This window comes from Prionailurus viverrinus, chromosome C2 (assembly GCF_022837055.1).
Source record: "Prionailurus viverrinus isolate Anna chromosome C2, UM_Priviv_1.0, whole genome shotgun sequence".
Lineage (NCBI taxonomy): Eukaryota > Metazoa > Chordata > Mammalia > Carnivora > Felidae > Prionailurus > Prionailurus viverrinus.
In genome coordinates, this window is record NC_062569.1 from 83,434,916 (window position 1) to 83,460,309 (window position 25,394).

General features: G+C 38.1%; 1 protein-coding gene across 3 annotated transcripts in view; it reads right to left on the bottom strand.

Annotated features, from left to right (window-relative positions):
* Nucleotides 1-25,394, bottom strand: part of FGF12 (fibroblast growth factor 12) — a 580,425-nt gene that overhangs the window by 336,480 nt on the left and 218,551 nt on the right. The gene's annotated exons all lie outside the window — the stretch shown is intronic.

The following is a 25,394-nucleotide window of genomic DNA, read 5'->3' on the forward strand; positions in this document are numbered from 1 at the left end:
AACTGAAGTACTGGCTGCCCAGTTTTGTTAGAACAGAGGGTATCTGGAGGAGTTAGTAAGAATAACGAAGGAAAGATTTATTATAGCCAAATTGTGAATGGTCTTGGATACCTTTTACTCTGAAAGCAATGGGGAAACACTGAATGGCTCCTGCCTCCTGAATGAAGGAGTAACACATCAGAGCCATATATAAGCAAGTGTCCAAGAAGTGCTTTTGAATGATTGAAGTTGGTATCATACTGGATCCCAAAGGGAAACACATGGGATTCCTAAATCAGGATAACTTGAGGAGGGTTTACTTACAAAAGAACTGATTAAAGAAGGGAGAGCATCATGTAGGGAAACTGTAAGGACAGTGTGGGAACTCAGGGCTAGTGCTAGCAGAGCTCTACTAGCTTGACAAGACAAGAAGAGGGGTGACTCAAACCAAGAGGAGAGAAAGTTGTGTAAGCCATGCTACCCAGAAACAGGTAGTAACACCCTGTCATGCCTAGCTAGAGGTGGCATCACAGAAAAGGAACCAGAAGAATAAACATCTGATCTCACTCTCTTGCCCTTTCATCACCTGCCAAGGCTCCCCACTGGACAAATCCAATAAACAGCCAGAGTATATAGGAACCCTTTGAAGGATTCACACAGGTCAACCTCCCAGGTAGAAGGCAGAGGTGGGACAGTTGGGAGAGTGGAGAGTGGATCCAGAAGCGCAAAGAGAAAATATGTGATTTAAAGACTTCCAGGGGCACCTGGGTGGTTCAGTTGATTAAGTATCCAACTTTGGCTCAGGTCATGATCTCACAGTTTGTGAGTTCGAGCCCCACGTCGGGCTCTGGGCTGACAGCTCAGAGCCTGGAGTCTGCTTCAGATTCTGTGTCTCCCTCTCTCTCTCTCTGCCCCTCTCCCCTATCAAAAAATAAATAAACATTAAAAAAATTATGAAATCTTCCAAATAATGAAGAAAATTCTATTGCAGTATGGTTTACAGACTACTTTTAGTTTGTACATTAGCAGAGATGAAGAGGGAGAAGAATCAATGACAGAATAGCTAAAATTATTTGCAGTACACAAAATACTTTACTTCCAGTGGTTATATAACATAATATATTTATTTTAAACATAAGACTCATTTATATTGTATTTCAAGTCTCTGTAAGTATACCAGCTATTCAGGTGGAAGGTACTGGTGGGGGATGGAGAACAGTAAAACTGGACTCAGAAATATACACAAATATACACAAGATAATATGATCTAGTGTGAAAAATCAGCTAAAAATTATTCATAGTAGATAACTAAGCATGAATAATTAAGAATTAACTTCACTTGAGGCTACATATTGACATAGTTTAATATGCTGTTTGATCAATTTTATCTTTCAAGTTCATGACAGAAAAGAAAACTCCCATAAACAGAAATTTTGATGCTTCTTAATCACAGGCTAAGTGATTACACTTTATATCATTCAATTAGATACTTGATTCAATTCCTGAGACACTGCTTTTGTGCATGGGCACCCATAGGTTCTACTTCATGCCACTGATAAGCACACTGGCTTTGTGAAAACATAGGCAAAAATTCTACATTTATCTATATTTATCTCTGCCAAGAATTTATAAAATTAAAACATCCTTGGTAGGCAGTAGGCTTGAGACCTAGTCCCATTTCAGCTCTCTGATCTTGACCTTTTCAGCTAATATATTTGCCCTATTAAACTTTTCAGAGGAAACATATATTGAGCACTTACTGTTTTCCAAGTACCACATTTATCTCTTACTTATTACAGCAAGCCAAGAAGTATATACTCCCATTATCTCCATTTTACCAATGAGAAAACCAAGTCTTGTTAACTTAGGTTAAGTAATATACATGTAGTCATGCAGCTAGTAACTGATAAAATCAGGATTTGAACCAGACCCTTGCCCAACTCCAAACTAGACACTATAACACTAGGTCCCCCTACACTATGAGTCCGAACGAAAGAACATATGTTGAACTACTGTGTAAATGTAATAAATATATAAATCATATTTTTGTTTTATAAATTCTGATGTTCATCACCACTCCCTAAGTATAACTTTTCAAAAAGATGATTCTGTTCACTCTTCGCATAAATATCCTTATCATATATTAATGGCTTGCAGCCATTGAGGCAAATTTTTCAAGTACTAGATTGTGTGGCAGCATATATGAACTAATTAAAAGGTATACCTGCCTTAAAGAAAAAAGGAAGTTTAAAAAACTAAAAAAATATGCCCTACTCACTAACATCATAGTACTTAATTAGTTTCTCTTCAGAATTAAATCACTGTTTCAGTATAACTGTTGACTTGCATCAACTCAAAAGAAACATTTTCTCATATTCCAATAAGTATGCAACAATGCAATGGCATTATCTCCACGTTATGCCTTGTGCCTGAATTCTTTCTCTGCCTAGAACGTTTTTCTGTAGAACAAATATAAAACAGAATAAATCCCTAGTTGTACACATTGGTCAAAATATAGATGCCTAAAAGAAGCATGATATTTGAAAAGCACCGCCAAACATCATGCAGCTATGGGTTCTCACATAATGCTCAATTCTGCTCTCCTCCCAGTCTGCTTTTGCTGGGTAAAGGAAATGTGTTTCCTTCTGAACAGGCAATGTGCCTGGGCCTCCCTTATTTTCCTCATATCAAAGGGGATTATTTCCAAGCCTCTTTCCGGGCCATAGGACACTACACCAGTGCAATCTGCAGAGAGTCCCTCCCTCATCTTGGCAGCCACCAGCAGCCATGTCAGGAGACTTAGCTCACTGTTCTGATAGGTCCCCAAACAGAGCAGATGCCACCTGCCCAAAGTCTGTCTCCATCTGGGTCAGATGTTATTGGAGTATGTGACCCCATAAAGTCACATGGAGTCTTAGTAACACAGCTTTAGTCCACTTCTTTACTTCAGTTGTCCAACTCAAAAAAGAAAAAAGAAAAAAAAAAAAACACCTGGGAGACTTTAAGTATTACCTGGTGTCTTTTTCACCAAATAAAATGGTATGTGGGGGGAAAAAAGCCTACAAATGTTCCTGTCCCCCACTAACAAACCAAAACAAATAAAGATATATTCATTGCTCCTGAACAAGGGGCGTGAGTAAGATGAGGAGAAAAATATAACAATTAATCTAGTCTGGTTCAATAAAATCGTGTTTTATATTCTAATAATACTGCCTGGCTCATTCAGTCTCTTTTCATTCAGTGCTTCCGGTGTATCCAATTCCGGAAATTGCAAAATTTAAATTACATTCCCTATCCCCTAGAATATTAAGATGCTTAATGTTTATAAAAAGAGCAAGATGGGTTAGGCTAACAAATAAAAATTACACATGATGAAGACCCTAAAGATTATAGCAAATACATTTAGGGATTTATTGTAGCCTAGAATACTGGGGAAGGGTTTGTAGCACAGGTATGAGCCAGCCTGGGTTTAAAAGGCAAGATTTGGGTTGGGACCAGGAAGAGAGAAGGACTTTCCAGGTTGTCATGCAGATGGTGGAAAGATAATAGCAAAGAGAACATCAGTACCTTGGGGTATATTCAGCTGGAACCAGCATGTAGAATTATTTTCTGTGAAGTGGGGATAAAGAAAGAAACTCAAGGAATCTAATGATGACCCAAGTGAAACAAACTCAGGGTTAAACGATGAGGATGGTAAAGACAGAGTGAAGAGTTAGGGAATAATCACGAGATTTCTCAAAGGAACCTCACTATTCTCACTCTTGTCCATAAAATCCATTCTTTCTCCAACAATACCAGGACTATGGGATCCTAATAATTCATTTGGGATAATCACACGTTAAATCTCAACATTAAATTCCCTCCATTCTCCTCTAGATACAATTATGATATTGAATGTCAGTATGAGACCCCATGACTAATTCCAGGGAGCTACACACTGGAGGAAAGCTGTGTGGTTGCTATGTTCAACAGTGGGAAAAAGATGTGCTGATTGACAAAGACAGTAACCCTCTCTTCCAAGAGGATTCTGAACCAAATGCTGCTATGGATAGAAATAATAAGAGAATAAGGTATTTTACAAATAAAGTTGCCAACTGAGTGGAGCAATTGCTAAGTGCAGAAACCAGTATCTCGTGACAGGAAACACTAAGAGATCTCTTCCAACTATCTCTAAATTGAAACAAAATAAAAAGTTGCTGCTCAATGTTCCAATCACTAGCAATATGGGGCATAGCAAAAGTCTTCTAGAGTCTTATGCCATATATGATATAGTCCATGCTAAAAAAACAAAAAAAGATAGGTCAGTACATTTTGAAACTTAGAAGGGAATCCAAATCAGCTTAACTGCATTATATTTTGACATTTGCCAATTGCTATTGATTGATCAAAGTGTTTTCTTAGTCTCCATGTTGAGTTAACACAGATTAATTATTCCAATATTCACTTAAAATTAAATCAAAGGAATTTGCATTATAATTGGTTAGATCTAATCATGGAAGCAGGGAAGAGAGTAGCACTGGTTAATGCTCCATATGCTTAATTTATTTTTTCTAAAAGAACATGCTGTATTTAACCTCCCCCCCAAAATGAAGTAACTATAATGCTGACAGATGAAATTTTTCATTCACTGCATGTCTTGCTCAGAATACTATATATAACAGAAATTTCACTTCAAAGGCCTCTAGGGTTTGCTGAGTAATGGCTTCATCAGCAGTCCCCAAAATAAATTTCATATAAAGGTATGTTGACATAAATAAAAAGAAAACTCTTTGAAATTGGAAAAAGCATAAATGGCTTAAAAATATCATTACCCTTATGTATACTAGACCCTGTTTTTCTTTTCAGTAACCATTGGACAGTAGCCATTTTGTTTTGAGAAGAATTACCAGTATACCAGCTCTAGAGGTAGGTCCTAATTACTCTACAACAATCATGGTAATCCCACCCAAACAAACTGTTTAACTAAGGTCTATACCTATGTAAACTATGTCTATAGCAATGATTGAATGATAATTGTCTGGCATGAAGATTTTTTATTTTGTTTTTTTTTTTAATTCAGTGGTGCCCAGTCTGTCCCACTGAGTGTAGGCTTAGTTTGCTTCAGGCAGTATCCTATCTATAACCCCACAAGTAAAACCAGTCTAAGAAGGAATCCTACAACACTGTAGATGGCTGAGCAAAAGATAATGAGAAATCACATTCTTGATAAGAGAGTTGGACCACTTGACCAATCAACCTTGAAGTGTGGACTACCTCCGGATCTCCCAGTAAAATGAGTCAGATCATCTCCTTAGAGTTTAAGCCATGTTGAGTCATATTTTCTGTAAAGTTTAGTTAAAAGCATTCTTATCACTAAACCAGGAGTGTTGCTCAATCCTTTTCAGAGCCTATACTTAGTCAGAGACCAAGAAAATGAATCCTAAAGCTTGCTGAGAATATAGTTATTTGTCCAAATATGAAGAGTCAAAGAAGCCATCTGAAGTAGGATAATTTTTAGAAGCTGCAACTAATGAGGTCCTCTGGGCCCAAGAGTTTAATATTATGTCATTATTACATACCAACCTCATCACTGCTGAGAATGTTAAGGAAGCTGAACCTCATTATAGGGATCGTTATGAGTTTCCAAATTTGGGTCTTGAACCTCAATCATATAAGAGATTGCACGCTTAGTGTTTCAGTATCTAAAAAGAACTAAGCAAAACGCATGTGAGAAACAACATATATAAACATATATACACACTATTTAATTTTTCCTGTTAAATGAGGATTAAAGCTTTTACTGGAAAACTAAAAATTCAACTGAGAAAAAGACACATGGTAAAGAAGGAAAGTGTAGAGTATGAATCTTAACACCTAGTTAAATGTCTGGTTCTGTGTCTTTTAGCTGTGTGACCTTGTGCAGATTACTTAAACTTTCTGGGATTTACTCCCCTTGGCAGTAAAAGAAAAGGATAATAATACAATTTTCAAAGCTACTGAAAACAGCTTCACATTATGCTAGATAATGTGAAAGAATTAAACAATTCTTTATAATTTACATATTTTCCTCAAAATGAGTAGCATCTAACCCACTTGCAAAGACAAACTGTACTTGGTAAAATACTGATTGATTCATTCCCATGTTCACAGCATTCCACTTTCCATTGTCTAAAGTCCAACACTTTAGGATAGACTTTATTGCCTTGTACAACCCACAACCTGACTTCAATTTATGGTTCTGGTCTTGTCTATGACTACTTACCTTTACAAGCTCCACTTGCCAAAGACCTGCAGTCCTGCATTCCTGGACACTCAGTTGTCCTCTGCATCCCTCAAGTATAGCCACTCACATGCTCTTGCTCTTGTTTTCCATCCTTAAAGAATGCTCCCTTTCTGCCTACCTAAAATCTACCCATGTCTCAAAGCCCAGATAAATGCCACCTCCTTCATGGGGATTCACCTAACTGCAACCTCTCATTTTCTAAGCTCCTGTAACCTTTTATATGTAAGTTGCTTACCCTTAAAAGCAAAACAAAACTTTATATAATAACTGTATGTGAAAATACCTTATTTTTCGTACTGGATTGTGAATACTTTTTATGGGCACAATTATGTCTGATATGGTTCTATTTCCTTCAGATGACAAAAGGAGATAATTCACAAATAAGAATTTAGTACATATCAGTTCAATTGAAATGAGCAAATAATAAGATGAGATGACTCAATATACAAGGATGGATTAGATAATATATGAATCACAAATGTAAATGATAAGAAGAAGTCACATCAAGGAATCATCATTCCAGTGTCAATTACCAACATATAGAAGTGTGGTTGAGGCATAGCTTGAGAAAAAGATAGTATTTAGGTTAAATGAGAAAGACTTAAAAGGCATTCCAGGTAGAGAATTATATAAATAAGTAGTAGCCTAGAAGAAAGATGAGTTTTGTATGTGCCAAAGACAGAAAAGTAATCCATGTAACAATTACATGGGCTATTCTGGATGGCAGTATGTAGTAAGAATTGTTATAAGGCCAAACTATGAATAAGTGCAAAGCTTAAGGCATTGGCTTTTTTACTGTAGAAATGAGCGAGCTGTTACATTTTTGTAAAGTACTAGTAGCATAATACACATTGTAAGGAAAAAAAGTGTTAATCATATGTGATTTATCAATAGCAAAGGAAAATAAAGTGAAGTATTAAGGTAAGCCTAAGAACTTGAGACTAGAAGATTAGAGAACTGATTGTATCGTTAATAGAAATGAAACATACACACAGGTGGCCTAGTTGAGTAGATAAGATGGCAAACTCTATTTTGGTCTTGTTGAATTGGAGATGAAGGGCATCTTGGAGAGAATTGATACTGTGAGAAACAAGTGTGCCCCTGAGAGAGCACTCTCTATCATTACACTGAGGTGCAAAGATTCTGATTTCCATGCAAAAGAACTTCCAACCATCAGATGTTCTTTTTACTCTAAAGGAGACCATTTTATTCCCCTAAAAAAAGAGACATTATTTTTATTGATCTAGAACTTACTCTAAAACCTTATACAAATATTTAATCTGAAACACCACACAAACCCTTCAATCTAGGCTTCCATAAGATAAAACGTAAGTGATTCTGACCACCTGTCACTTCTCCCCATGGAAACAGTTTGTTGTTCTACTTTCATTACTCCATGATGAGAAATATTCATTATATGCAAGAATCAATTTTTAGAATGGAAGTATCACTATGATAGGGAATTCTCATATAAATTAATACCACAGTGACAGTTGGCTGTGAACGTTAGAATGGGGAAAATGCAGGTTTCTCCAGATGGAAGAAGACAGTTGCCACGGAGATGGATGGAAGGTTAGGCACTCTCCCATGGCTGAATGGACAAGCCCACACTGCATCACTCCAGGGACACTATTCATATTGCACTTACAGGATTATCATCTTCAGGAAAAGCACAATTCCAGAAAACCATATGAATGGTGTACCCAGACTGGTGACCCTTCCCCAGACCAGAACTGAGTTCAAAGACAAAAATGCACTACTAGAGAGAGATTCATCTTCTTATTTGTATTTTTATTTTAAGCCTACATGTTTCAAATTTAGTCTGGAGCCTCATCTTCCTTAGTCAATGCCTAGGCTTTTGAGAGTTGAAACATAGTTGGATCCTCTAATACAGTTTCTCAAATTAGGTAAGGGGCTAGGTAGGGGGTGTCTATGTATCCACACACAAACATATATACACTCAAATATCTTAAATATAAAAACATGTGTTTGTATATATATGTATGCTTACCTAGATATTTGCAGCTAGATATATTCAGGGCATCTAGATGATGACTTTATAACTGATTGTTGACACAAAATTTTGGAACTAATATTTCTGGCTTTGATTATGATGTTTCGCTCAAAGTAAAGGCCAGATGAAATCACCATGCATCTAATAAACAACTGTCTGTGGTTGTTGAAACAGAGGAAAATGGAGTAATCATCTGACATTCGAAAACTCAACAGTACTTGTGCCTCAGCAGTAAGAAGACATTCAATTTGCAGCAGATGTATTATGGAAAGCCCAGTTCCGAGCATACCATTGCTGCAACAACTCATTCATGGTAAGAATAAGCAGCAAATTTGCAGTTAGAAATATCTCTGTTCCCAATGCTAGCAACTAGTTCGCATAACTTTCAGCAATGTTGACTTATTCCAATTCTAGCAACTAGTTCACATAACATTTTAATGTACTTTGCAGCAATGTTGACTTACTAACTTTAAAGAGAAAGAAAGTAATTTGAGAATGACGTGTAATTAAATTTAACATTTAGGATTTCTAACAGGCAAATGTTTGATTGCGTATGAGGCCAAATATCCTCAAATTAACAAACAAAACCAATAAATTATTAATTCTGTTCAATATACTTACGTGAAAAGGTATTCTCTGCATAATTATTATTGATATTAAAGCACAGAAACATTAAATATAGAACTGCATCTGAACTATAGCAATTTTATGTCATTAAAACATCACCTATAACATTAAATAAATATTACTAATTTGAATTAAGCTACTTTTATAAGACTTGCTTACAACTTAATTGGTAAGTTATCTAGTTTTACAATTTTATAACAGCTATAAACAAGAGAAGATTTATGTATACATATTATACATGATAAAAATAATTTAAATTGCACTGGATGGCCATTGATACAGTCTTTCATTAAAAGAGATGACTACCGGGGCACCTGGGTGGCTCAGTCGGTTGGGCATCCGACTTCGGCTCGGGTCATGATCTCGCGGTCCGTGAGTTCGAGCCCCGCATCGGGCTCTGGGCTGACAGCTCAGAGCCTGGAGCCTGTTTCCGATTCTGTGTCTCCCTCTCTCTCTGACCCTCCCCTGCTCATGCTCTGTCTCTCTCTGTCTCAAAAATAAATAAATGTTAAAAAAAATTAAAAAAAAAAAGAGATGACTACCTTACCTACCTTTGAGAAATAATGTTCTAGAAGATCTAGATCCAAAGAATTCAGCACCAAATCGACATAAGAAACAAATTTTTCATATCCTCTTATGTACAGTGATCCATTCATTCATGTTTATTGAATGCTTACTGTGTTGGCCACTGAAGCTATACTAGTAATCAAATAGACAGCTCCCTATCCTCAGAGATACTGCAGTCAAATGTGTGAGACAGATAATTAACATATGAACAAATCACTTTATGTAAAAAAATTCAAATTGTAGGGACACCTTGGTGGCTCAGTCAGTTAAGCTTCCTACTTCGACTGAGGTCATGATCTCACAGTCCATGGGTTTGAGCCCCGCATCAGGCTATGTGCTGATAGCTCAGAGCTTTGGATTCTGTGTGTGTGTCTCTCTGCCCCTCCCCCACGTGCACTCTGTCTCTCAAAATTAAATTAAACGTTAAAAACAATTTAAAAAAAATTCAAAGTGTATTCAGTGTATGGTACAAGGGAAATAAAGACTGTCCTGTGACAAATGGAATAACGTGGAGGACCAATTGAGACTAGATGATCAGTGGGAGCCTCTTAGACATATCTTAAACATATTGTTGAAGATCCCCAGACAAAGAATGACACATCTAAACAAAGAGTAGACATGGATAGCAAAGGGAATTATTCCAGCAGAGAGAATAAAACACTATAAACCTCTAAACTGGGAAAAGTTTGGCATATTGTAGGAAGTAGAAGAATAATGTGTCTGGGAAATAGTGAACATAGGGAATAACGGGATCAGGTTGCAGAGACAGTCAAGGGACATCATTAAGGGCCTTAAAAGACATACTAGGAGGTTTACTTTATTCCAATTGGAATAGGAAGCCATTGAAGAGTACAAGCAGTAGAAAACATAATCTAGTTTATATTTTAAAATATGAGGCTGAAGTGGGTAAAATAGCTAGATATTCCATTAACGAAACCTCAAAGGCTCCTAGTTGGACAGGATGTAGCCTCCCTAACTCAGGACAAAAACTGTCTTAAAAGGAACCAGAACCAAGGCAGTGTGTTTTATGCTTTTTATGCTTTAATTTGACTTGTTAACATTATTAAATTATGGGATTTTACCTAAAATACCTGGATTGTGTGTGTGTGTGTGTGTGTGTGTGTGTGTGTGTGTGTGTTTTAATTTCTAGAGATTCCAGTAACAATGGGCCTGCATTCCTGCCTAGAACCAATTGGCTGGAGCTCAGTAGCAGCTGCTCCTGCTCCATTTCCCCATTTGGAAAATGCTGTGATTTTCTTTTTGTCACAGTTCTCCCCCACTGCCTAACAACAGGCCGGCTTCACTTGCTTTTATCACTTGTTAGATGTATCTAGACGCATGTATTCTGTCACCTCCTCTGGGGGACTACAGGGACCACATTCATAGCTCTTGGGAACTGTCCCTCAGGCTGACTCAAAACCTTGGTATAGATTATGCCTAAAGATCTTTTTCCTAGACCTGACTTTTGTTCATTTATTGACCTCAGTGCTTTGTCCATTTGTCTCTCCAAGACCATCCCTACACATGAAATACCAACTTATCCTGTGTTCGTGTTCATCCAAAGCCTAGTCCTCAGCTTCTGTTCTATGTCAAGGTCACCTAAGTGACCAGGCTTTATTCTGAAGACCTTCACACTTAGATCTGTACTATTTCCATCTATGTTGAAGGCACTGTTGAGACTTTTGAGGGATGTTGAACCATATGTACAATCAGGTGTTGTAGGACAAAATACATACTGCTAAAGGGGCTTTATTTATAATTTAATTGTAAATTGAAAAGTAAGGAATGTACAATTCATATTGTATATCCTATGCAACCTGTTGGGTTGAGATTAACTGAAGCCTGTTTCTAGTCTTATCCCTTTCCTTTCATCTGCTTAGAATGATTTGGTGAAGAGGTAAAAATGCCATGAAAAATACATGTTTCCACAAGGATGTAGGAGCAATAGATCAGACATTTTAACTTGTCCACTGTTCTACCTCAAGGACCTAGAGCAGTGGCACATTGTAAGCTTCTCAGTTAATATTATGTTGAATTAGTGAGTGAATTTCAGGCTATTGTACACTCAGCCCAATATTGTGCTTTGGACATATGAGGCTACAAAATGAAAAAAAACATGGTTGTACTTTGTGACAAAACATCCAAAATAATAAGTAAGACTATTGATTCTACCACTTCTCCAATACCCCCAATTACTCAACTATAATTAATTGCTTTTTAGAAAAATCTAAGGCTTTTAGATCACCTCTTGTTTCTCTAACTCTATTTATATTCTGAATCTATAACATCTTTCAGAATAATTAAATTTGTCCATCAAGGAACCCTTTATAAAAGCAACATTTCTACTGGTTCTACATATAGTTTTGAAACAGACCAACAGACACTATAATTATGGAATTGTAAAACAATCTAGGGAATGTTCCCTAATATGGAAACATTCTGCTCATCACTATTAATCACATATGAAAATAGAGTTACCCAAATGTTGCTGAGCTCAAGTCTGAACTGAATCTTTCAACTACACTCACATTCCTTCCCTCTTTTCCTCTTCCTGGGTAAAACTTCTAGGACAGAATATTCATCACATTCACTATGACATCAATCAGTCCATTAGCGCTGCCTTTATCAATATCACACTGGAGATGACATAGTTGTGAGCCTGTTCTTTCTCTTTAGTTCTTCTCAATACAGAAGACTTTAACCCTTGCTAAGGTAGTAATGCTGCCATAACACCAAACAAGATAATAAACAAACAACCACTAGAGACAGAAATATGTTTTGTGAACCTTAATTGAATAAGCACCTTATTTTGCTGCTGGTAGAGAATAAATTGTCAGGAAATGGAATTTATTGACTGACCTGATTTCCAAGACTTGCTTAAAACAAAAAGAAATTCCTATGACCATTTTTCTCCCATTAGGGCAATGCATATGAGTTTTTGAAAGACATAAATCAATGTTCTGTCCTTCTATGCACCAACTCAACTGACTTCATGACAAATTAATTTGTCAGAAATCAACAACTGCAGGTTTGAGATAGAAATAGTCACATGAAGGACCAAATTGAGGTTATTTTGGATCTGTTAGCCTTATGATGGGATGTTTTAATTTATGCATCATGGAAATCTCTTTACACCACTCCACTTGTAATTGCAGCAGCTCACGACGCTTGTATGCTTGTTGGTTTCATTTTATTCCAGAAAATCTGGTAAAAAGTCACTTTATGCAACTGATAATTTGCTAGGGCAAGCTGCCTTTAAGAGATAGTATCTGATTTTTTTTAACCACATCATCTCATTAACAACAACAACAACAACAACAACAACAACAAAAGAGTAATAGTAAAAAGCTCCAGTGAGTTGTAAATTGTCTAATGGAATGATATGTTACTTTCTCTATAAAAATTCCCAATTTTCTTATGTGAATATAAATTTGTACATTACATAAAATCCTTTCCCCTGACCTGTTCTTCACTTTGAGGCTATCATTACTTTGGAAGGCCCACTTAACTGCCTATTTAACATCCATTTCCTTTTCTTCTTTGCAAAGAGGGTTCCATTGTTCGTTGGGGCAACAATATGCTTAGATGCAGGCAATGGATGGCAATTAATATGAGCCAGTCTTAATAATTTTATGCCCCAATTTACCAGCCTCACTTTCAGCTAGGCATCACCCACTTTTGCAAATGAGACTTGGGAGGAAATCTTTGGGGAGATGTTTGGGAAACTTTTACTCTCTTAATGAAAGACTAATATGTCTGGTATCACAGTTACTCTTTGCTTTGAATTCCAACTTGATATCTAGAGTTATAGCAACTATCTTGAGATTGTAAAGCAACAAGTAAGAATGTGAATGGCAACATGATAAGAATGTCGCAGTAAAAAAGATCCTGGATCCTAGATCCTAGATCCTGGATGGCATTGCTGACTTTTGAGTGAAAGCCAGCAAAATGCCTATTGCCAGACAGCTTGGTATTTGAGAAAAATCAATCCATCTGATCAAGACACTTTCTGAAGACTTTGGTGACTTGCAGCCGAATGCCTTTCTAATACAATTATCTTTCTGTAAAATAGCTCAGGCATTCTCAAAACTCTTCCCTTTTTCCTTTTCTCTCTCTCCAAATCTACATTCCACTGTAACTTTGAAACAGAGTATATTCCTGCCACTTAAGTTGCTCATTATTCTTTGAATTCTCTCTGGGGTCTATCATGGGTCTTTGTAAGTGATTCCTCCTCTACCAGTGAAATCCTTTGCCATCCTTACTTCTCCTCATCAAACATTATGTTAGTATAGGCATATTCCATAACTCAGAAAATCCACTCCTAGGATTAGTCCCAACAGAAATGCATAGATACATTCACAAAATGAAAGGTACAAGATTGTTCACAGTAGCACTAGTCACAATGACTACACATTGGAAACAACCCAAATGACCATGAATAGTCGAATGGATAATAGATGTGTGATATATTTACAGCAATAAAAATGAGCAAACTACAACTAGAGCCACATGCAATGTTATGAATACTCTTACACATGTAAGTTTTAACATAGTTTTAAAACAGGCAAACTATAGTGTCAGAACAAGGTAACTGCTGCCCTTGGGGAAGTAGTGACTGGAAGGAGAGTCACCAGGATGCTAGCAGTGTTGTTTCTAATCTATGTGATGGTTACTTGGGTGTGTTCACCTTGTGAAATTATACCAAGCTATAAATGTGCAATTTATGTATTTCTCTATATAGAATACTTAAGTTAAAAGGTTTTAAAAGCAAAGTTTACCTATGTCAAAAAAGAATCATTAACATAATCACATTTCTCCCATAACACTTTCTCTGATTTCTTCTTCATTTCAATTTGATCTTTTTCTTATTCCTCCCTAGAATTTTGTCTGTGCCTACCTTATAACACATATCCCTAACTGCTTGTTACACAAGTGTTTGTATCTGTAACTTCCCCTACCTCCATAAGACTGTAGTCTCCCTGAAGGCAAGGTTCACATCTGTGTCATCTCATACTGCAATGTACAAATTAAGTCAGGAAATATCTTTGAAGGGAATTTTAATTCAAAACAGCTTCCTACGAAATATGTGCACCAAAGATCAGTTGTTCATGTTTTTGAGTCTTCATAATCTAATAATATGAAAACTTGAAATTCTGAAGGCAGGTGTAGCATAGTGTAAGATTCACTGGATTAAAAATATAACAACTTTTAAGTCTTCACTTGATATCCATTTAAACCATGGAAATTTACACTGATAACTTTACCTCTGAGATCCGCAGTTCCCTCACCTGAAATATGGGGAAAATAATGTTTACTTCATGGAAATGCAGTGTGTCCCAAGACAGTTGATACACATGAGTGTTTTGAAAAAAATTTTTTTTTACATTTATTTAGTTTTGAGAAACAGAGTGAGACAAAGCGTGAGCAGGGGAGGGGCAGAGAGAGAAGAAGACACAGAGTCTGAAGCAGCCTCCAGGCTCTGAGCAAGCAGTCAGCACAGAGCCTGATGCAGGGCTCAAACCCACAAACTGTGAGATCATGACCTAAGCTGAAGTCGGACGCACACCCAACTGAGCCACCCAGGTGCCTCACACATGAGTGTTTTTTAAACTCAAAAGCACCATACATCATAGAGGTTTTGTCCTTTATTATCTAGTATTCTTTCATCTTTTTCACATCATAAACATGGCTTGCCTATAAAGTATAAATTATTACAACATATTAGAGTGAAATGAAAGGCTGCTTAGGAGTGGAAGACACCAACCATGTGCATTGTTCAGAAAGCGCTATTCCAGAAAACCATTAGTTCATTAGAATTAAAGACTCCAGGGGCGCCTGGGTGGCGCAGTCGGTTAAGCGTCCGACTTCAGCCAGGTCACGATCTCACGGTCCGTGAGTTCGAGCCCCGCGTCGGGCTCTGGGCTGATGGCTCAGAGCCTGGAGCCTGTTTCCGATTCTGTGTCTCCCTCTCTCTCTGCCCCTCCCCCGTTCATGCTCTGTCTCTCTCTGTCCCAAAAATAAAAAAAAAAAAAAAAAAAAAAAGAATTAAAGACTCCAGCTCAGGGGCACCCGGGTGGCTCAGTCAGTTAATCATCTGCCTCTTGATCTGGGCTCAGGTCATGATCTAACAGTTTGTGAGTCCGAGCCCCATGTCGGGCTCTGTGCTGACAGCGCAGGGCCTGCTTGGGATTCGCTTTCTCCCTGTCTTTCTCTGCCCCTCCCCTGCTCTCTCTCTCTCTCTCACTTTCTCTCTCTCAAAACTAAATAAATAAACATTTTTTTAAAAAAATGAAACATTAATTCTGCATTAGGAGCACAGTTAGCTGTTAAGCATGTCAAGTGGACTTCTTGTTACCTAGGTGGGCCCATAAATTACATTGGTGCTTCTTCTACTCAGTGTATGTATCCACTTATTCAGAGCTATGTGTTAAAGGGCCTTATTATTTTACAGTGAATTTTACTCCTGAAGGAGGATATGAAGAGGCCTCAGAGGCTGAAATTTTCCCTGTCATTTAGAAGAAATCAAGCTACACACCAATGACACTGCTCTGACCTCCTGGATCAGAACAGGACAACCGGACAATACGCACCCAGGAATTTACCTGAAGACTTCAGAATTGAACAGAGAAGTTTTATATTCCTCAGCACCTTCTGGACTCAACCCAAACCCTTTATACTGCATAGCACAACCTACCATCTCACGTGTCTTTTTTCCTCTAACCTCTCCCCAAACCTCAGAAAATTCACTAGTTCTTCCTCACATAAAGTCTTAGATTTGACACAGAGCATTAGAGCTAGAAAACCAAGAGTCGGAGGCTTAACTGACTGAGCCACCCAGGTTCCCCTCCTTATTGGATGTTTGAATCCCTCTGCAATACCTCAACAGTCAAGCATCTTCTTGTACGATCACAGTAACTGGAAAGTCATAAGCTGCCATAGCATTCATTGTGTGTTCTCTACGGTAGCAGTCTTGTACTTCCGTTGTACTTCAGCCCGGAGCTGCCTTTCAAACTCAGTCTGTCAAACCTGCTTGCACTTCCTTGAAATTCCTGGAATACTAAATTCTCCTTCAATCTCTGCTCTCTTCTCTAGGCTAAACATCTTTATGGCCCTCATCTGCTCCTTATAAGTCATGATTTCAAATCCTAGTAATATCCTGGTCATCATTTCCTAGATGTACTCTAATGTAATAATATTTCTTGGGAAGCATGCTTTCCACAACCAGATATAATCTCCCCCTTCCCACCTCCAAGTGTTATGTGACCAGCATGGGGTATAATAGTATAGCCTGCTGTATCATTCTATTCCCTCTCATATAATCACAATCCAAAAATTATCCTGATCTCTGAGGAAATATAATAAAAATAACACTAAACAATGTATTTGTAGACACATACATACATGTTTTAATCAGCCTCACTTTGCGTCACAATTGGTGGTGGACTGTGAATAGTCTATTTTCCAAGGCATTTGTGTCATGCAGTATGAAAGTGTGTTTATAAAAACTGTTTTCCACAATTCACATGAAAACTATATATATACATTATATATACATACATATATATGTATACATACACACACACACACACACACACACACACACACACATCTGTAAGTCTTCAACAACCATAAAATGTTTTTCACTCATTTGATCTTCATAACTCTAAGACACAGCCAGGGAAAGATTAGCATGCTTCACTTCATATGCATGCACAAAACTTGCCAAAACTCACATAGTGTGTAAATTACAGAGCCTTTGGATTTGAGATCCAATCTCCCTTCACACTATTACTCACTTTAAATAATCAAGTGTCTGAGCACCTAACTGGGTGCTAAGACTCAATATATCAGGTGTAAATCTTAATGATCCACTTTGACCCAATTTCTGGAACATGTTTGTGCTAGATTCGGCAGTTTTATGGCTATTTCTGTGTATCCCTACAAGAGAGGAAAGCATATGGCCGTCACTTTTTCAATAAGTAACTATTTGCTTAAAATCACAAACTGTGAGAACCAGACACTTCCATTCATAGCCCTGTAGAGAAACCACATGGGCTCCAAAAACCATTAGCAGCCTCCAGTCACAAATGCTAGCTTTCTTAGGAGGAGAAATCCAAAAACAAGAAAAACCAAAGCTAAGAGATTAAAGATTTATAAAAAGTCTAAATTTATAGCCCCATCTTCTGCCACCCCAAGTCAATGGACTCTTGAAACCACTGTAAAATGCACAGCATTGCCTAAAACAAAAGTTCTCAAATCTAGCTCTACCCTGCAATCAGTGGGAAGCTCTTTAAAAATATGAGCACACGGGACCTTTCTGACAAGAAAGGATATAGCTGGTCCAAGCCCGGAATTTGTTAACAAGGGGAGGCCACTTCCTCTTGCAATAATCCCATCTCTCTCCTTTTCCAGTCAATCCTTCTCATCAGCATATAAATATTTCTCAAAAAACGATGTTCTGATGATCCCACATTCCCTGACCTTCCTGTACAACTTTACTCTTACTACACAAAAAATCCTGCAAAGACTTTTTTTGGTAACCATTATCTCCATTGTCTCTACTTCTAGTCCATTCCAAACAGACTTTCATTCCCATGTCTCCACTGAAACAGCTCACCCAGGTGAGCAATGACTGCCCCCCACCTCCACATTTACCAATCTGAAGATCCATTCACAATCTACTAACTATGGATCTCTCATCAGCCTGTGACCCAGCTGGTCCTTCCTTCTCGCCACTTTTTTCGCTTAACTCCTGTTGTCACACTGTCCTGAATTTCCTGCACAGCTCAAGCTTCTCCTTTGGAGTCTCCTTAGGAGTCCTTAGGAGTCTCCTAATGGCTAAATAAATATAGGAGAACCTCAGGCTTAGTCCTTAAATCTCTTCTTTTCATATCAACACTAACTCCTTATGTGACTGAACACAGTTCTGGGGTTTTAAATACCACTTATATGCTGATGAATCACGCCTCATCTCTCAGGCCATGGACTCCCCTAAATTCCAGATGTTTCTCTTTCAACTCAATGTTTCTACTCCACTTCTATGTAATATTTCAGGTATTCAAAACAGAGCACTTGAGTTTATCCACCAAAGCAATTCTACCCTTGTTTCCCAGCTCAAAGATCTCTCTTTACCTAGTTGCTCAGGCATAATTACTTGAGCCACCTTTGACTTGTCTTTTTCTCTCAATCAATTAGCAAATCCTATCAGCTCTATCTCAAAATATATCTCAAATCAGACCAAGTCTTACCACCTAACACATTATAACTATTCCAAGCCTCTCACCAGAAATACTGTAATAGTTTCCTAAATAGTCTCCCTGATACAGTCTATTTTCATACTGTAGTCAGAGTGATCTATTTAAAATGTAAATGGCTTATCACACCCCTGTTCAAACTCTTTCACGACTTTCCATAATCCTCAAAATAAATTCCAAAATATTTGTCACAGCCCACAAGGCCAGAAACAATCTCCTTTCCTACCATTTTTTCCTCACTTTCCTCTGACCACACTGCCATCCTTGCTCCTTTTTTAATATTTCAAACCTATTCCTGCTTTGGGACCTTTGCACTTGTTGTTCCTTCCAGCTAGAGGAAGTTTCAAGGCTTACTCCCTTCAAAAGCCACTCCCTCAGAGAAGACTACCGTGTCTAAAGAGATTTTTCTTTCACTCTCTATCCTCTTAACACATCTATTTCTCTTTATAGCACTTACCACCACCTGACATGATATTATATGCATGCTGTTGTTTATTTATTTATTAGTTTCCTTCTGCACCAGGAAGAAAGCTCTTAAAATAGACATTGTTTTGCTCACCACTGAATCCTCAGCAATTAGAACACTACCTGGTAAAGAGTAGCCCACCAATAAATGAGTGAAAGAATGAGCAAATTTAGCCTGAAACACATGCTCTTTCTTGGCCCCATGCCTTAGTGCATATTTTCCCCTTTACCCAAAATGCCCTTCCTCATCATTTCCTATGCGACATGGATGCCTATTTATTCTTTAAAATGCAACTTAGGTAGCACACTCCTTCCCACATAAGCCTCTCTGACTACACACACACATACACACACACACACGCACACACACACACACCAAGCAGAGGGAGCTGCTCTCATCTCTCTCTGCCTCCAAGAGAAGTTGTTCCTTCTTTAGTCTAGCACCTACCCTTGAAGATGTCTTTTTTATATCTTTTTAATCTTATATCTGTTTCCCCCTTTTCCATACTGTTAATTCCTTGGGGCAAGAGTTGATGTAGCTCTATATGCCCCTGCCAAACAGAAACTAGGAACCCAATTGTGTCTAAAATGTGTCTGCTTGCTAGTGCTTATATAAGTTTTTACTATTTCCTTCTGCCTGTGCTAAGTTATTTTTACTAGAACCTGCTGCTCATTAATGTGCTTAATAATCCTAAAAGTAGCTCATTTGTTCCCTCTGCCTCATAGACAAAAGTGCCTGTAATCCCAGGAATTAAACTCTAATACAGTTTATATTTGCTCACCATTGACCGAGAACGAAGTGACGCAAGCCTTCAATAATAGAAGTTCGCCTGCATATTTCCACACCCTATGCAAGACTTTAGTTATTAGTCATCAGTAAAAAGAATTTAAAGATTAAATCAACAAAATGCCCTAACCTCTATCATGATGTCCCACTTCATAATGCAAAAGGAAAAGGTTCGATATTGCTGTTGGCAACAGCATCCTCTTTGAGCAGCATTATATTAGGGTACACCACAAAACTTTGTGTGCAACATGATGTGATAGTTATTGGAAGATATAATTCTTATTCCAAATCAGCTATAAATTTCATGTTGATAAAACTGGCCTCTGCCATTAACACCCTCTCCACGACAATATAAAATGGAGCTTCATTTTATCCCCAATACAGCCTTGTATCGTAGATGCATCAAATATAATAGCAGTAGTAATAATAAATAAGTTATATCTATATTATGCTTTTTAGATTTTGCCACTTTGCATACATACTGTTTCATCTAGCACTGCTCTGATGGAGGAGAAGATGATTATTCCTACCTTATAGATATGGATTTTGAGGCTCAGAGGTTAAGAAACTTGCCTAAGATCAAGAAATGACTGAATGAAAGAAACAGACTCCAAATTAGTGTCTAAATCCTAAGTATACTAAGTACAATATCCAAAGTCTACTTTATATAGACATGGGGTTCTGAACAACTGTCTCAAGTTTTCTGGGCCTGTTTCTTCATTTGCCACATAAAAGTGTGTATTCAATTCCTACGGTTGTGGCTAGGGACCAAATATTATGATTCTACATTTTGAATCACTATGCTCTATGGATAATGTAATAATTGGCCCCTCTCCGTTAGAAGATTACAAAACAGGAATTATGCTTGGATCCTAGTATCTGCTCTGTGATAATGACATCAAGGTTCATTAGAATCACTGATATTTGGTCATGCTAAGAAGCTTTGTGAGGTGGGGAAAGCAATCACAACAAAGCCTTATTTCAGTCTTAATATCTGTCTTAGAAGTGCCCTTCCATCTTTTTGAGGAAGCTGGTTATTTTTGGCTATAAGGAACGTGCTAAGGAGGCCCAGGTGGCTTGGAAAGTAGAGCTGACACAGATCTGAAGTCATTGGACAGTCTCCGGTCCATCCAGTCTTTCACTTATTTTTCCTTTTAAACCTCTAGAGGGATTTGCTTCAGTGTCTAGCACTCATTCTAGTTCCAGCTCAACGAGAAGCCACTCCCTCTCAATTCAAAAGGAGAGATGACCAAGTGCACCTATTTACAACGCTGGAGAGAGGGGAGGAGAGGGTGCAGCTTACAACCAAGGGGAAATGGAATTGGACTTCACACCATTCTCCATCGTTCCTGCAGTCTCATTGATACAATAAACCAAACCCCAAAATAATACGGCAATTTCAGCAGATGCTGCAAACTCATTTGATGATACTCCACTGAGCAGCAGCCTTGGTCAGAAGACTATTATTTCTTACTGACTCACTAACCTCTCCAGCTTCGGTGGCTTCCCATTGGGCACCACTCAATGCCCAATTGCCTCTGAAAGGAAGCAAGCCCCGGACACATAGGTTTGTTTCATATATTCTAAAAGTTTCATATATATTAATCCATTTTACTCCTCACCACATCTCGATAAGGTAGGTGCTATTGTTATTACCATTTTACAAATGAGGACATTGAAGCCCTAGAGGGGTCAAGAAACTTTTCCAAGGTCACATGACTAGTAAGTCCCAGAGCCAAGTCAAACCCAGGCAACCTGGCTCAACAGTTTGTGTTCTCAGCCACTTCAGTAGACTCCCCTATACCAGGCTACATGTTTCTGAACTTAATCTCAATTAACAGAGATGAATTTCAAAAACACAAAACTGAGTGAAAAAATAAGATGCAGAGAGGTTAAATACAGTTCAAGACCATTTATATACATTTTGGAAACTCTCAAAACAGTGTCATACCTGACATGTATTAAGAATATAAATACAGGGGCGCCTGGGTGGCTCAGTCGGTTGAGCGTCTGACTCACAGTTCGTGAGTTCGAGCCCCATGTTGGGCTCTGTGTTGACAGTTCAGAGTCTGGAGTCTGCTTCAGATTCTGTGTCTCCCTCCCCTGCTCATGTTCTGTCTCTCTGTCACCAAAATAAGTAAGCATTAAAAAGGCTTTTTTTAAAAGAATATAAATACATGGACTAGAGGGACACATACTATAGTCACTTTAGTTTCACACCTGAGAGAAGAAGAGACTCTGGAATGAAGCTGGGGACAATTCTAAGAAATTTTATCAGTAATAAATATTTGACTCCTTTATTTTAAAAATATTTTGGGCACCTGGGTGGCTCAGTAGGGTAAGCGTCCAACTTAGGCTCAGGTGATTATCTCCCAGGTCATGGTTTAGAGCCCCACATCGGGCTCTATGCTGACAGCTCAGAGCCCAGAGCCTGCTTCAGATTCTGTGTCTCCCTCTCTCTCTGCCCCTCCTATGCATTCTCTCTCTCTCTCTCTCTCCCAAAAAAATGAACAAACATTAATTTTTTTTAAATATCTGAAATACAAAAGGCATAATGTGAATAATTTGTTCATCTTGAATCTTGGGCATATTAGTGTGTGTTATATTAATCAGTGGTCATTTCTGTATTTTAACTTTAAAAACAAACTACATATATTACATCTCTTATTCCTTCTTGTGCCCCCCCCCCCCAACTCCAAAGCCATGAACATCATTTCCAGGTGAGGTAATGGAATCCATAGTATTGCATTTTGGAAAACAAAACTGAAATGGTGATTCACCCAAGGCTAGTTGCCTACTGCAAAATATTTCCAGCTTAGAACGATGAAAACAAATTAACAACCAATCTATTCAACTAGAACTTGAACTGAACACATGGCAAATAATCATACAGCAAATAATAATTATCAGAGAAGGTAACCTAAAAACAATAACACTGGGGAGAATTTATCTCTGCTACAAACACAATAGTACCTTGCAGAATAATGACAATGGTAACTAAGAATGACACACTTTGGACACTATTAATACATTAATTTGGATTATTTATGCTCACGTGTTATCTCCCTTATCAAAGTATAAGTTATTTTAGAAAAGGATTCATTCAAGGCCCATAGCTTGACTTGTAGTATGGGTCTCAGTAAATGCTGGCTGAATTAATATATAAATGAAGTGATGCTCCATAATGTCTTTGCTCTGACAAACCTAAAATACCCAACTCTCCAAGATATGGGGTAGCCAATAAGACAACGTTAAAATTCTTATAACTAGATAAATAACAATTTGGGGAGTGTTAGTAGCTTTTGCCCCATAGGATAAAACTTGGAATTTCCCCAGGGGCACCTGGGTGGCTCAGTTGGTTAAGTGTCTCACTTCACCTCAGGTCATGATCTCAAAATTCCTGAATTCCAGCCCCATATCGGTCTCTGTGCCGACAGTGCAGAGCCTGCTTGGGATTCTCTCTCCCTCTCTGTCTCTCTGCCTCCCCCCCCCCCAACTCATGCATTTTCTCTTTCTCTCTCAAAATAAATAAGTAAACTTTTTTAAAAAATAGAATTTCCCCTTATCATAGAAACTCCTTTATTTTCAGAGGGACTACCTTTCAAGACTTTCTCATTATACCAGTATAAGTCAATATCTAGTTTCTGTTGCTGTAAAACCTCTCCAACCACTGAAGCAGATCTTTCCATCTAAGATGTTAACTACTCTGTTTAGTAATTTAAATTTGATATATTTTGAGCAGAACCAAGTTCATAAAGAACTTTTCTCTACATTTAGGCTTCCCTATTGGAAAATCTTTGCTTATCCTTAAAAGGCTTGTCTTATTTGGCCCAAGAGTTTGTGGAAGAGATCATAGCAAGAAGAGCATGCCAGACTAAGCCCTTTTGCAATCTACTTTGAAAGGAAGATGGAGGAAAGGTACAATGCTCCATGGGCCATACACTTAGCATTCCTCATCTGGTAGTATTGAAAATGGAATAACTCAAACACTTAGACATGTACAGGCTACTACCATGATTGCCTCTTCTAAACCAGGAGTGACCAGACCATATTCTGTGCTGGAAGTGTGTTTCCCTGAAAGGACATAGATGTTCCACTGCCAGTCATCCTGCCATCAGAAAAGCAATGAACCTTGGAATGGGAACAGGAATAACCTCACTGTGTCTCTGGAACCTGAAACAACCATTCCTAATTCTGAAGGAAACAAAGAATATCTATAATGCAGAAATAGGCTGGAGATGACCAAGAGGCTCTCTTAGACAAGGACATGGCCTGTGTACTCTAGGAGCAGTGACAGCTAATATCTGTCTTTACATTTCCATTTCCTGCCCTGTGGTACACCTCTGGTATTCAGTAAATTATTCTTTTTGTAAATTTTTTTAAATGTCCATTCATTTTTGAGAGAGAGACAGAGTGCAAGTGGGGGAGGGGCAGAGAGAGGGGGAGACACAGAAACTGAGGCAGGCTCCAGGCTCTGAGCTGTCAGGACAGAGCCTGATGCGGGGTTTGAACTCACGAACTTTGAGATCATGACCTGAGCTGAAGTCAGACGCTCACCCTCCTTAGGTACCCTGGCACCCCTTTAGTAAATTATTCTGAAGATCCACCATCTGGTTTACTATAAGACTGAAAGAGGAGAGTGACAAAGCTCCTGTATCCCAGGACAGACTTGTGTAAATGTGTAAATGATCTTTAGTTTTCCTAGAAATGAGTTGGCAAGGAATGGAAAATCAGCAATCTACTAAATGAGACTTGCTGTCAAGACTTGAAAATCAAAGTTAATTTATGTTTTAGTCCTGAGGAGCTCAAAATGTTTTTCAGTTACAGTGATTCTACAAGGTTAAAATTTAACATAACTTTGGGTTTCCTCCTGTCTTGATCATCTAAATACTCTACCTACATAAGAGAGAATTGAAACTTGAGTATTATGAACTATCAAGAACAAAGTTATAGATCTATCCTATGACCCAGCAATAGCACTGCTAGGGATTTACCCAAGGGATACAGGAGTGCTGATGCATAGGGGCACTTGTTCCAATGTTTAAAGCAGCACTTTCAACAATAGCCAAATTATGGAAAGAGCCTAAATGTCCATCAACTGATGAATGGATAAAGAAATTGTGGTTTATATACACAATGGAATACTACTTGGCAATGAGGAAGAATGAAATATGGCCCTTTGTAGCAACATGGATGGAACTGGAGAGTGTTATGCTAAGTGAAATAAGTTATACAGAGAAAGACAGATACCATATGTTTTCAATCTTATGTGGATCCTGAAAAACTTAACAGAAGACCATCGGGGAGGGGAAGGGGAAAAAATAAAGTTACAGAGAGGGAAGGAGGCAAACCATTAGAGACTCTTAAATAGTGAGAACAAACTGAGGGTTGATGTGGGGGTGGGGGAGAGGGGAAAGTGGGTGATGGGCATTGAGGGGG